General features: G+C 41.4%; 1 protein-coding gene across 1 annotated transcript in view; it reads right to left on the reverse strand.

Annotated features, from left to right (window-relative positions):
- The window catches only part of HHAT (hedgehog acyltransferase), a 387,319-nt gene that overhangs the window by 270,018 nt on the left and 104,200 nt on the right, over nucleotides 1-13,101 (reverse strand). The window lies entirely within an intron of this gene.

The following is a 13,101-nucleotide window of genomic DNA, read 5'->3' on the forward strand; positions in this document are numbered from 1 at the left end:
GTCGTCTTTAGAGAAAGTTCTATTCATGTCTCTTGCCCATTGATATAGGGGATTGTTGGCTTTTTTCATGTGGATTAATTTGAGTTCTCTATAGATCCTGGTTATCAAGCTTTTGTCTGATTGAAAATATGCAAATATCCTTTCCCATTGTGTGGGTTGTCTCTTTGCTTTGGTTATCGTCACCTTAGCTGTACAGAAGCTTTTCAGTTTAATGAAGTCCCATTTGTTTATTTTTGTTGTTGTTGCAATTGCCATGGCAGTCTTCTTCATGAAGTCTTCCCCCAGGCCAATATCTTCCAGTGTTTTTCCTATGCTTTCTTTGAGGATTTTTATTGTTTCGTGCTTTAAATTTAAGTCCTTTATCCATCTTGAATCAATTTTTGTGAGTGGGGAAAGGTGTGGGTCCAGTTTCAGTCTTTTACACGCAGACATCCAATTCTCCCAACACCATTTATTGAATAGGGAGTCTTTCCCCCAAGGTAAGTTCTTGTTTGGTTTATCGAAGATTAGGTGGTTGTAAGATGTTAGTTTCATTTCTTGGTGTTCAATTCGATTCCAAGTGTCTATGTCTCTGTTTTTGTGCCAGTACCATGCTGTCTTGAGCACTATGGCTTTGTAGTACAGACTCAAATCTGGTATGCTGATGCCCCCAACTTTATTTTTGTTACTAAGAACTGCCTTAGCTATACGGGGTTTTTTCCGGTTCCATACAAAACGCAGAATCATTTTTTCCAAATCTTGAAAGTACGATGTAGGTACTTTGATAGGAATGGCATTGAATAGGTAGATTGCTTTGGGAAGTATAGACATTTTAACAATGTTGATTCTTCCCATCCATGAGCATGGTATGTTCTTCCATTTGTTAATATCCTCTGCTATTTCCTTTCTGAGGAGTTCATAGTTTTCTTTATAGAGGTCCTTCACCTCCTTCGTTAGGTATATTCCTAGGTATTTCATTTTCTTTGAAACTATGGTGAAGGGAGTTGTGTCCTTAATTAGCTTCTCCTCTTGACTGTTATTGGTGTATACAAAGGCTACTGACTTGTGGACATTGATTTTATATCCTGAAACATCACTGTATTTTTTGATGACTTCTAGTAGTCTTGTGGTTGAGTCTTTGGGGTTCTCTAAGTATAAGATCATGTCGTCAGCAAAGAGGGAGAGTTTGACCTCCTCTGCTCCCATTTGGATTCCCTTTATTTCCTTGTCTTGCCTAATTGTATTGGCTAGAACTTCCAGCACTATGTTGAATAGTAAAGGTGACAGAGGACAACCTTGTCTGGTTCCAGTTCTAAGAGGAAAAGCTTTCAGTTTTACTCCATTCAGTAAAATATTGGCTGTGGGTTTGTCATAGATAGCTTCAATCAGTTTTAGAAATGTGCCACCTATGCCTATACTCTTCAGTGTTCTAATTAGAAAAGGATGCTGGATTTTATCAAATGCTTTTTCTGCATCTATTGAGAGGATCATGTGATCTTTATTTTTGCCTCTGTTAATATGGTGGATAACGTTTATGGACTTGCGTATGTTGAACCAGCCTTGCATCCCTGGGATGAAGCCTGCTTGATCATGATGAATGACTTTTTTGATGATAAGCTGTAATCTATTGGCTAGGATTTTGTTGAGAATTTTTCCATCTATATTCATGAGTGAGATTGGTCTGAAATTCTCCTTTTTGTTTGGGTCTTTTCCTGGTTTTGGTATCAGGGTGATGTTTGCTTCATAGAATGTGTTGGGGAAGATTCCTTCTTCCTCAATTTTTTGGAATAATTTCTGCAGTACAGGAATAAGCTCTTCCTTGAAGGTTTGATAGAATTCTGGAGTGAAGCCATCTGGACCAGGGCATTTTTTAGTTGGAAGCTTTTTTATTGTTTCTTTGATCTCAGTGCTTGAAATTGGTCTGTTCAGGAGGTCTATTTCTTCCTGGCCAAGTCTAGGGAGAGGGTGTGATTCCAAATATTGATCCATTTCCTTCACATTGTCAAATTTCTGGGCATACAGTTTCTGGTAGTATTCAGAGATGATCTCTTGTATCTCTGTGGGATCAGTTGTTATTTCCCCTTTATCATTTCTGATTGAGGTTACTAGAGATTTTACTTTTCTATTTCTAGTTAGTCTGGCCAATGGTTTATCTATTTTATTTATTTTTTCAAAAAACCAACTCCTTGTTTCATTAATTTTCTGAATGATTCTTTTGTTTTCAATTTCATTGATCTCTGATTTGATTTTGGAGATTTCTTTTCTTCTACTGAGTTTAGGCTTAGATTGTTCTTCTTTTTCCAATTCCATAAGGTCTCTTGTGAGATTGTTGATGTGCTCTCTGTCTGTTTTTTCGAATGTAGGCATCTAAAGCGATGAATTTTCCTCTCAAAACTGCTTTTGCAGTATCCCACAGGTTTTGGTAGCTTGTGTCTTCATTGTTGTTATGCTTAAGGAAGTTAGTGATTTCCTGTTTGATTTCTTCCTGCACCCATCTGTTATTCAACAGAAGATTGTTTAATTTCCATGCCTTTGGATGGGGTCGAGCATTTTTTTTAGAGTTGAGTTCCACCTTTAGTGCCTTATGGTCTGAAAAGATACAAGGTAAAATTTCAATTCTTTTGATTCTGTTGATATTTGTTTTGTGTCCCAGGATATGATCAATTTTGGAGAATGTTCCATGGGGTGATGAGAAGAATGTATATTCTTTATCTTTGGGGTGGAGTGTTCTATATGCGTCTATCAAGCATAATTGTTCTAGGGTCTCATTTAAATCTCTTATATCTTTGTTTAATTTCTGTTTAGAGGATCTGTCCAGCTCTGTAAGAGGTGTGTTAAAGTCCCCTGTTATGATGGTATTATCAGATATCATATTGCTCAGACTGAGTAAGGTCTGTTTCAAGAATCTGGGAGCATTTAAATTTGGTGCATAGATATTCAGAATTGAAATGTCTTCTTGTTGTAGTTTTCCCTTGACCAATATAAAGTGACCATCTTTGTCTTTTTTGACTTTAGTTGCTTTAAATCCACATGTATCTGAAAATAAGATTGCAACTCCTCTTTTCTTCTGAATTCCATTTGCCTGAAAAATTGTCTTCCAACCCTTGACTCGGAGCTTTAATTTGTCTTTTGAAGCCAGGTGTGTTTCTTGCAGACAGCAAATGGATGGCTTGTGTTTTTTAATCCAGTCAGCCAATCTATGTCTCTTCAGTGGGGAATTCAAGCCATTAACATTTATTGAGATAATTGATAAGTGTGGTAGTATTCTATTCGTCTTATTTGGTGAGAGTCCATTGCTTAGTTTTATCTTTTGCATCAGTGTGGAGGTTAGGTTCTGTCCTTTGATTTCTGAGTTCTTACTTTGCTGCTGATCCATTGTGGTGGTCAGTGTGCAGAACAGGTTGAAGTATTCCCTGTAGAGCTGGTCTTGTTGTGGTGAATTTCCTCAATGTTTGTATATCCGTAAATGATTTGATTTCTCCATCAATTTTGAAGCTTAGCTTAGCAGGGTACAGAATTCTGGGCTGAAAATTGTTCTGTTTAAGTAGATTAAAGGTAGATGACCATTGTCTTCTTGCTTGGAAAGTTTCATTAGAGAAGTCTGAGGTCACTCTGATGGATTTGCCCCTGTAGGTCAACTGGCGCTTACTCCTGGCAGCTTGCAGAATCTTTTCTTTTGTCTTGACTTTGGACAGGTTCATCACAATGTGTCTTGGAGAAGCTCGGTTAGAGTTGAGGCGACCTGGGGTCCGATAGCCCTCTGAAAGCAGTGTGTCAGAATCTTTGGTGATGTTTGGGAAATTTTCTTTTATAATATTCTCTAGTATGGCTTCCATTCCTCTGGGGCATTCTTCTTCCCCTTCTGGAATTCCTATAACTCGTATGTTGGAACGTTTCATAAAGTCCCATAATTCTGACAGTGAACGTTCTGCTTTCTCTCTCTTCTTTTCTGCCTCTTTTACTATCTGAGTTATCTCAAAAACTTTGTCTTCTACCTCTGAAATTCTTTCTTCTGCATGGTCTAACCTGTTGCTGATACTTTCCATTGCATCTTTAAGTTCCCTGATTGACTGTTTCATTTCCTTCAGCTCTGCTATATCCTTTTTATATTCTTCATATCGTTCATCTCTGATTTGATTCTGTTTTTGGATTTCCTTTTGGTTATTTTCCACTTTATTAGCAGTTTCCTTCATTGTTTCCATCATTTCTTTCATTGTTTTCAACATGTGTATTCTAAATTCCCTTTCTGTCATTCCTAACATTTCTGTATAGGTGGAATCCTCTGCAGTAGCTACCTCATGGTCCCTTGGCGGGGTTGTTCTGGACTGGTTCTTCATGTTGCCTGGAGTTTTCTGCTGATTCTTCCTCATGAGTGATTTCTTTTATCTGTTTCCTTGCCCTAATTTTCCTTTCACTTCCTCTTGCTCTTTAAGTTCTTGTGCCTGTGGACTAAGGGTTACAGGACCAGAAAGGTGAGAAGGTTGAAGAGCAAAAAAGGGATGAAAGAAAGGAGGACCGAGTGATAAGAAAAAAAAGAAAGATAGAGAAAGGAGAGGGGGTAGGGGTAAGGAATATTGACAAAAAGAAGAGAGGCACAGAAAGAGGGAGACAGGGCAATATAGGTGTACAGTAGGGTACTTTGACACAACCTTAAAAAACCCCACCTTCTGGGGGTTGGGTGCCCAGTTGGGTGGTTCCCTTGAGGTCAGCAGCTCTTTGCTAACCTGGTCAGACACAGTACCCCACCTCCACCAAGTAGAGAGGAAAGACAAAAATGCTATAAATCAAACTAAAACAAGCAAACAGAAAACTTTATGGCGATAAAATTGGGTGAAAAACCAAGTGATAGCGGTAGAAACACTAGCAAAAATGAAGTTGTAGTTATTAAAAAAGGCAGCAATGGGAAATTATAATTAAACTAGAAAAATTGAGAAAGAAAAAGGGATCTGTATGGAAAAGATTGAAATTAAGAAACAAAAGAACATCAACAACGTCAAAATAAACAAACAAAAAAACCCAACCAAACAAAAAAAAAAGAAAAAAAAATACACAACCAAAAACAAAGCAGTTTGTATATGTTGTTGAATATTGTCTGGGCAACACGTGGTCTTTTGGGGTATGAGATGTTAGTCACAGTTCTGATACGACTGGAGGCTGCTGATTTCTCAAACCCCAGCAGGTAGACACCCTAAATCTCTCTTCAGCCCACTTAAAAGGCACTTTGAACTTGTAAACTTGCTGAGCAGAAGGTTTCCCAGCTTTCTCGCTGGAATCACTGCTGAAGTGGCTATCCACTTACTCAGTGTGCCAAAACCGGTCTCACTCTGCCCCTGAGGGTTAGGGCTGCAAGGCGGCTCAGACCCCACCCTTAGGCTATTTGGTTGCTGGGTTACCAGCTCCCACCCGTTTCTAGCTCTGCTACCCTGAGGGCGGAGCTTGCCGGGGCAGATCACTGACAATGGATCCGTGTGACCCACCGCCAAACACTATTAGCTCCGTCTGGCTCAGCGGCTCAGACTGGGGCCCTAGACAACGGCCAAAGTTCTCCGCACTCCCACTCAGGCCTTCCCCAAGGCAGTTCAACTCAGTGCCAAGTCCAAGGACATCAAAAGAGTTCACAGGTAAGGCCTTTCTGGTTTGCAGTCTCGCTGCTACTGAACTTACAGTTGTGGGCGGGTTTAGACGGGTTGAACACACGCGACCACTTGCCGGTTTTCCACTGTTTTAGTCCTCCTCTTGGGGTCCAGAAGTCTCTCGCTGACTCCCTGTATCCTCATAGGAGTGATGATAGGCAGTTCCCACCAGCCAGAGATGCCTGGAGTCCTATCTCCCCAGACTCACGGTGCCCAGATGCAAGGAAGCTGTTACTCGGCTGCCATCTTGCTCCGCCCCCCCCCCTGCACATATCTTATTTTGAAGTGAAAAAACAAAACGGGAACAAATACAATCACACCACTGCACGTGGCCCACGGGCCATAGTTTGAAGACCCCTGGACTCTAATCCACACTTCAGACTATGCATTTTGCAAGGACAGAAGCCAAACTTGCCTTATTTACCTTTATATCAATGTCACCTAAACCAGAGAGAGAAAGAATCAATGAATCAGTCCACTAGTGAACTGAGCAGGGCACAGTTCTGCAACCGTGTCTGTCTATACATCTCCTTTTCCCACCAGGCTTAGCTCTGATTAGACCCTCCAACACAGGGTAGACTGTGACTTGCTTTCCATCTGTCTCTAAAGCTAAACTGGTCCAGAGTCCTGGATGGGCACAGCCTTCAGAGGAGGCCATGTTATATAAATGAGCTAAAGATGTCCCTGTATATTGTCCCTAGATGGTTTATTTCTTCACAGCAGGCTGAGATCCATCCGTTCAAAAGCCCGCCTGTGCCAAATTCTAATTTTCACAGATCCAGTTTTTAACATAACATACATAAGCGGATTCTTAGTCACTTACAGTCTGCTTAGTTTGCACACCCCCTGAAACTGCAACCAATACCTGCTGGTCATAGGTAAGTTAAACCCCAGGGCTACAAAGACCCCAGGCTGCTGCTGCCCATCTGAGTGCCTGACCCAGACTTCCTTCTGTGCTACATTATCTGAGCACACAATCTCCTCCTACCTCCCCCCTCCCCCAGGAGTTCCCTTACCCTACCCTTGTTTCCTTCTGATTGGTGGCCTCCATGACATAGCCTAGTGGGGAAGGGACATGTTTCATGTTTTCAGAAACTTCTCCTGCATGCAAACCTGTCAAAACATAGCCCAAATAAAGCTTATGTGTGTCATCATCACCTACTGTTCATGTGTTTTTCTTTTATCAGCCCCCAAACCCTGAACCCCTATAAGCAGAAATTGGCAGAATTCTGTGTATTTATAATCTCTATGTAGTCCTAGTTTGGTAACTTTTAATGTAGCGTTGACCCTAGCTTTAAATTTATCATCTGGTTGAACTGGGATTGTTTCCAAACTCTGATCTTTGCCTGCAAATTCCTGTTCCAACTATATGGAATGGCCTCCTGGCTCTCTTGTCCCTGCCTACCTATTGCAAATCCTCCTGGGTTTTCTGGCTCTAACTCCAATTCTCCTGTCCTGGCCAACAATTTGGGGCACTGGCTGGATCAGTCCCAGACCATGTTTTTAGCCCATGCCTCTGACAAACAGCCTAGAGCTTAAATTTAACCACAGCAGCTATAAGAAGAGAGTTTTGGATTGGGTGCTCTACAAATTTCTAGCTGCCATCCCTAAGGGTTTATGGTTCATATTTGCAACAACCCCAATGCTAATGTAGCTGGATATAAAATTGAGAATAATGAGCACAACAAATGGCATTTATGGGCTTATGTGTAGCCCTACAGAAAAGAGATTTCTAATCATAATAGCACTTCATACCTTGAATTTTGTTTTTAAGTTATTATCTACAACACTGAGTGAGGCTGAGATCCTATTAAGAATGGTGAAAGGAAAGAATCCATACACACTTCTGAAGGCCAAATATATTTTCTTAGTAAAGTTATAACTTAACTATCCAAAGATAAGGTCTCATGTCACACAATCAAATATTGCACAAACGAGAAACGTTAAGACACTTAACCAATAACTTTGTCTAGTAGATACTGGTCCAAGTTCAGGCCTTAACTACATAACCACATGGCTAGGGAGAATAACTGAATATCTGAAGACAATTCCTGGGGAGAGGGGATTATTAGAAAGGCAAGTACAACTGCAGAGGCCAGAAACCTTTACTTATCACTGTGAATTTTTAGAACATTCTATACAGAAAGAATTCTCAGAAAGGAGCATTAAAAGTCAGGTTTAAGATCTGGCACAAGATCAAGAGAAAAAATGATATTAGACTCCACTACAACAACACAAGAAAGAAGGTAACTTCTGTTGAGAGAAAATTTCCAACTCAGAATTCTATACCCAGCCATAATGCAGAGTATCAGAGAGGCAGAATGAAGACATTTCAGACATGTAAAGCATCAGAAATTTGTCTCCCAAGCCTCTTATCTCAGGAAGCTACTGAAGATGTGCTTTGCCAAAACAGGGGAGTAAGTCAAAGAACACACCAGTCCCAGAAAACAAGTCTCCAACATAAAAAAGAGGTGAAGAAAATCCACCATATAATGGAGAAAAGAATATCCCTGAACAGTGAAGCAGCAGGCCGGGGACTCAACAAATCCATATGGAGATAGGACAGATGGTTCCAGAGAAGAGTTGAAAATAAAATTAATACAATATCCAAACTCTGTGAATAAATTCAGAAGAGATGTACACAGCTGGGAGAAAAAACATGGAGATAAATTAATGATGGATACAGAGAATATTAAACAAATAAGAAAAGACTATTATTAGCTTAAGGGAAAGTAAAAATTTGTGTAGTAAATAAAAAGCAATCATGGAAAATGCATACTCAAATTACCCTTTAACATTACATACTTATCTAACCAAAATTGGGAATAATTCTATCAGAAAGAGGTCAGTATGAGAGGTTTGCATATATGCAGCAGAGGTGGGGTATAAAAAGTTAAATTATTGCACAAAAACACATGCAATAGTCTAATACTGTGGTGTTGGGGGAGAAGGGCACAGGACTGTGCCTGGTTGAGGGGCAAGTTGTTAAAGTCATGTTTTTAAATTGATACAAAGACCATTTGTAATCACTTTTGGCCGCCTAGTCTGAGCTCTCCTGTGCTCAAGGATTTCTCCATCTTATGGGTTAGCACATCCTTCCTCCTACCATAGAAGCTGAGAGTACCAGGCACTTGCTTCCTGGACTGTCTTGCACTTTACCTACACACTGTGGTGGCAGTGGCATCAGTGGCAGCACCCAGTGGCCAGTGTTGACTCTGTAAGCTACAGAGACCAGTACCCCAGAGTGGCACGAGGGACTGTAGGGAGTGGCATATTCAGAGTCACCTCTGTAGCATAACAGTGGGGTTGATTCCTGCCTGTGTAACTCTGGACTCTGTTCTCTGAATTCAGAGCTCTGTGATTGTATAAGCTACTCATATACCTCTTAACACATTCAGTTTTTGGCATAAGTCATCCAGAGTTGATTTCTGCTACATCCAAAGGGGGAAAAAATAGTCTGGCTCAAAAACAAATATCAGGTACCTGTAGGCATCACACATTCAGGAAAAATCTGAGGAATCTATATTTGTTTATCTGGACTCCTTGAAGCCTAAGGAGTGAAAATCCAGCTACAAATAAATAGTGAGACTCTAGAAAGTACTTAGCGTTGATACTGTCAATCAAAATATTGCCTGGGATCCCCTGGAAAGCAGCAGCCACTCCAAACAAGACTCTGGGCGACCAAGTGGACAACTCAAAGTTTTGTGGTGAATAGTATGGCATGGTGCCCAGATCTCCCGTCACCACTGGGGGGCTCACTATCCCAGCTGATGAGGTGTGAGTAGTAGACCCCCCCACTATTAGGAAGCTCCCTCTGGGGTTTTCTTCTGCTCAGGAAAGCTGCCTTGCCAAGGTCATACCTTTCTGGGGCAGGCTGCCTTCAATGACTGATTGGCCTGAGGGATAGGACTTATCCTCCTCCCTCTACGTGGGCCGGTTCTGAGGGATCATCCCACCTGAAGAACCTCCCACAGGACCAGCCAAAGCTCCCATGAAGACTGCACCTAGTTCCCGTCTCCCTCTCCCTCTGCCTGGTCTTCCTTCCATCACTTTCCTTCCATGAGGCTAATGTCAAGAGGACTCCCTCACAAACAGCAGCAAGCCAGCCTCCCTGGGGAACCCAACCCACAGCTGCTGAGGGCATGATGTCTTTAATTTCAAGAAACATGCTATAGGCTGTCTGTTTCCAACCACCGTGGAGAGGTTAAAGAATGAGAATAAGAAGAGAATGACAGGATCAAATTCCAAAATTCTCAGCTCAGGTCATGGACTGAAACCCAGGGACTTTTCATAACTCTGCTAAAAACATGCTCTTCTCTCTTGCAGTCATAAGACTCAGTAAGAAAAAAATGTTTGATCTTTAGGCTTATTAAATTATACTATCAGCTGAATTCTCACCCTGCAAAGAATCTATAGATCAGGATACTCATCTACAAAGAGCAGAACTCCTAAAAAATAAAATGGGGATTTATTATGATTCAGAAAAGCCTGAATCCCTAAACATCAGGGAATACCCGTTGCCAGCAGAAGCTGCCCCTCTTTCCCCTGTGTAAGAAGCCTGCTATGGCCTTGCCTGAAGATCTTTTTAATGAGGTCACTTGAAGGAATTACTTTGCAAGGAAAGCCAATTGTCCTCAGCCCTCCGATTCACCACTTCTGTCTAGAAATGGACCCGGCATGCCCCAAGGGGGCCTATTACAGGGCTTTACTCCAAAAGAATTGCAAGGTTTTTCTACTTCACATTGACAAAAATATGACCAGTGTGTGTGGGAATGAATTCTGAGGATTCTAGATGGAAGAAAAAAATAGATTAGACAGAATTATCAATACGTGTACACTTAGCAACAATTCAGGACCCCATGTGCCAGCTGCAGCAGCTGGGAGTGGAGCCGATTGTGCAACTCTGGAAAACTATACACCACAATTGCCCATATACATGGGGCTGAGACATCAGAAATTCACTGGGAAATCACAAAGGAAGTAATAGAATGATTTCAGAAGATAAGAATGTCAGACTGGATTTATCATGTGTGACCTGCTAACCCACGCCCTGTGCACTGCCCTCGAGAGAACCCAGAAGACATTCCCTTCACCATGAGTTTGAGAAATCCATTAGTAAGTGAACATAGTATCTCAGAAATGTGTTGACAGGGCCTTTTCTGTAGGCTGGCCCAACAGGCTATGCCCGTAGGATCCACATGCCGTTATGGGACATTGAGATCCTTCATTTCAATATTGGAGACCAAACTCCTTAAGTAGTAAAGACTAAATAGTGCCACTTAACCCCAAGGCAAAGTAGACATGATTATCCCAGTAAGCCACATGGCCAGCCCAGTGGTCAGAATGCTTGCGATCCACTGTGATTTATGGTGAAGAGTAACTTATTATTATTGTCATTATGTATTTAACTGGAAAATATAGTCGGAGTGAACAAGGCTTGACTTAAGCTGCCCTGATTGTTAAAATCCTTTACCTTTTTTTTTTGGGCACAGAGTAATTCACAGATCCAGATACCCTCAAATACAGAGAAAGCTGAGTAGCCGTAAGAAAAATTAATGGCATCATGCTAATGGGACCTATAAAGTTAGGAGTACTAGGTATACCATGTGTCTTAGTAAGATATAGTATGTATACTAGAAATAAACACATATAAGGGTATAGACTCAGAAATTACTGGGGCTTCAAGATCAAAGTAAAGGACAAGTTGGTCCACCTTATACCGCTAACCCCTAAGAAAAAGGCACAACAATTGGTGAGCCTCCTTGGAATAAGAGGCAATGTATATACTGCTGGAAATGCCACTCTAACTCATTTACCAGATGAGCCATGCTTAACCACAAGACACTAGAGGTCCATATCATCTTATCAGATAGCGTTCCATTATCAATGCATACATATATACAGAGGGTGCCCCCCAAAATGTATGCACCTTTAAAAAAAGAGAAAAATTATATTAAAACTGTAATGCTCAAATTAGGTTTGATGTTTGCAATTACGAGAGGTACTCAAATATGACTTATATTCACCTTTTGTTATTGATATCTATTGAGTATTTCAGTCTTAATACAGGTTTTCCTTTCTTAAAATGCTTACACATTTTTGACACCATCTGTAGGAATATACCCCCACACACTGGGAAGATCCTGAAGTCACCAATAAGTTGCTGGGAAAAGGGGAACTCACTTTCCCGGTATGCTGACTCCCACTATATGGCTATCCTTCTCTCGTCCCACACCTAAGATCTTAAAAAGACGTAATAGAGGAGGGGGAATCTAGCTCTGTTCACTGAAGGCTCTCTATGATATGTTGGAATCTGCTGGAAATGGACAGCTACCACCTTACATGTGAGATGGTCCCGGGACAGCACCCAAGCAACAGCCTCACTTGGTGGAATTTCAAATAGTACCTGCCATTGGCCAATCTGTCTGGAAGGAAAGGATCTAAAACTGATTCACAGGCATGTTCAACAGTTTCCTAGGACAGTAAGGAGAAGTGAGATGGAAGGAATGTTGATAAGGAGGTCTGAGGGAGAGGTGGGTAAATGCACACCTCAAAATGAGCCCAGTGAGGACATTTGTGACCCATAATAAATACTCAACAAAATGGCCCAGCAGCTCTCAGTAACATGGCATGCCCTGAGCACATCAACCCGCCTCATTCCACAGCCATTCTAATGGGCTCATGACCAAAGTGGCACCGCAGCAGCAATGAAAGCTTCGCATGGGATCAACAATATAGACCCCCTCTCACCACAATTAGCCTTGCTATCAGCATAGTGGGGGTCTAATCCGCCAGGCTCCATGATCTACCATGTTCTCCATTTTTGAACGGCCAGAGAGCTGTCTTCGTCTGGATGTGAATTTGCTTTCCAAACCCGCATGCTTCTGCCAGTACTCACATACCACAATCCATATACTTACCAATAGTCACAGCCATGTTATTGGATATCACTTCAAATGATCTCACTTTGTAGCAAAAGGAGTCAGATAACAGGCTATGCCCATAGGATCCACTGGTCTTATCCCATCATTCAGAAGCAGCTGGCCTTACAGAATAGTCTATCAAAGGTTCTAGTCTAGCACCAAATGAAAAATACCACCTTATGATCTTGAAATACTATCTCATAGGATGCAGAATGTGCTCTGAACCAGCAAATGATATAGGAGTTCTTACCTATGACCTAAATATGTAAGGTTGGTATCCAAAAAGGGGAAGAGGGCCTGGCTCCTCTCACTATTGATTCCTCTTCACATACTCCTAAAATATCTTCCTCCATCCCTGCAACTGTGTGCTGTGCTTGTTTACAGGTCTTACCACACAGGGAAAGAAGTATTTCCACCAGGGACACAACTATGACTCTCTCAAATCGGAGACTATTAACTCAGCCATTTGGGGGTCCTTGTGGAACTAGGGCATAAGTAAAAGGGAGATTTTCGTACAAGCCAAGAAAGTTAATCCTTATTATCAATGGAAAAGTATGGAAGCAGGA

Source organism: Nycticebus coucang, chromosome 10, assembly GCF_027406575.1.
Source record: "Nycticebus coucang isolate mNycCou1 chromosome 10, mNycCou1.pri, whole genome shotgun sequence".
NCBI lineage: Eukaryota > Metazoa > Chordata > Mammalia > Primates > Lorisidae > Nycticebus > Nycticebus coucang.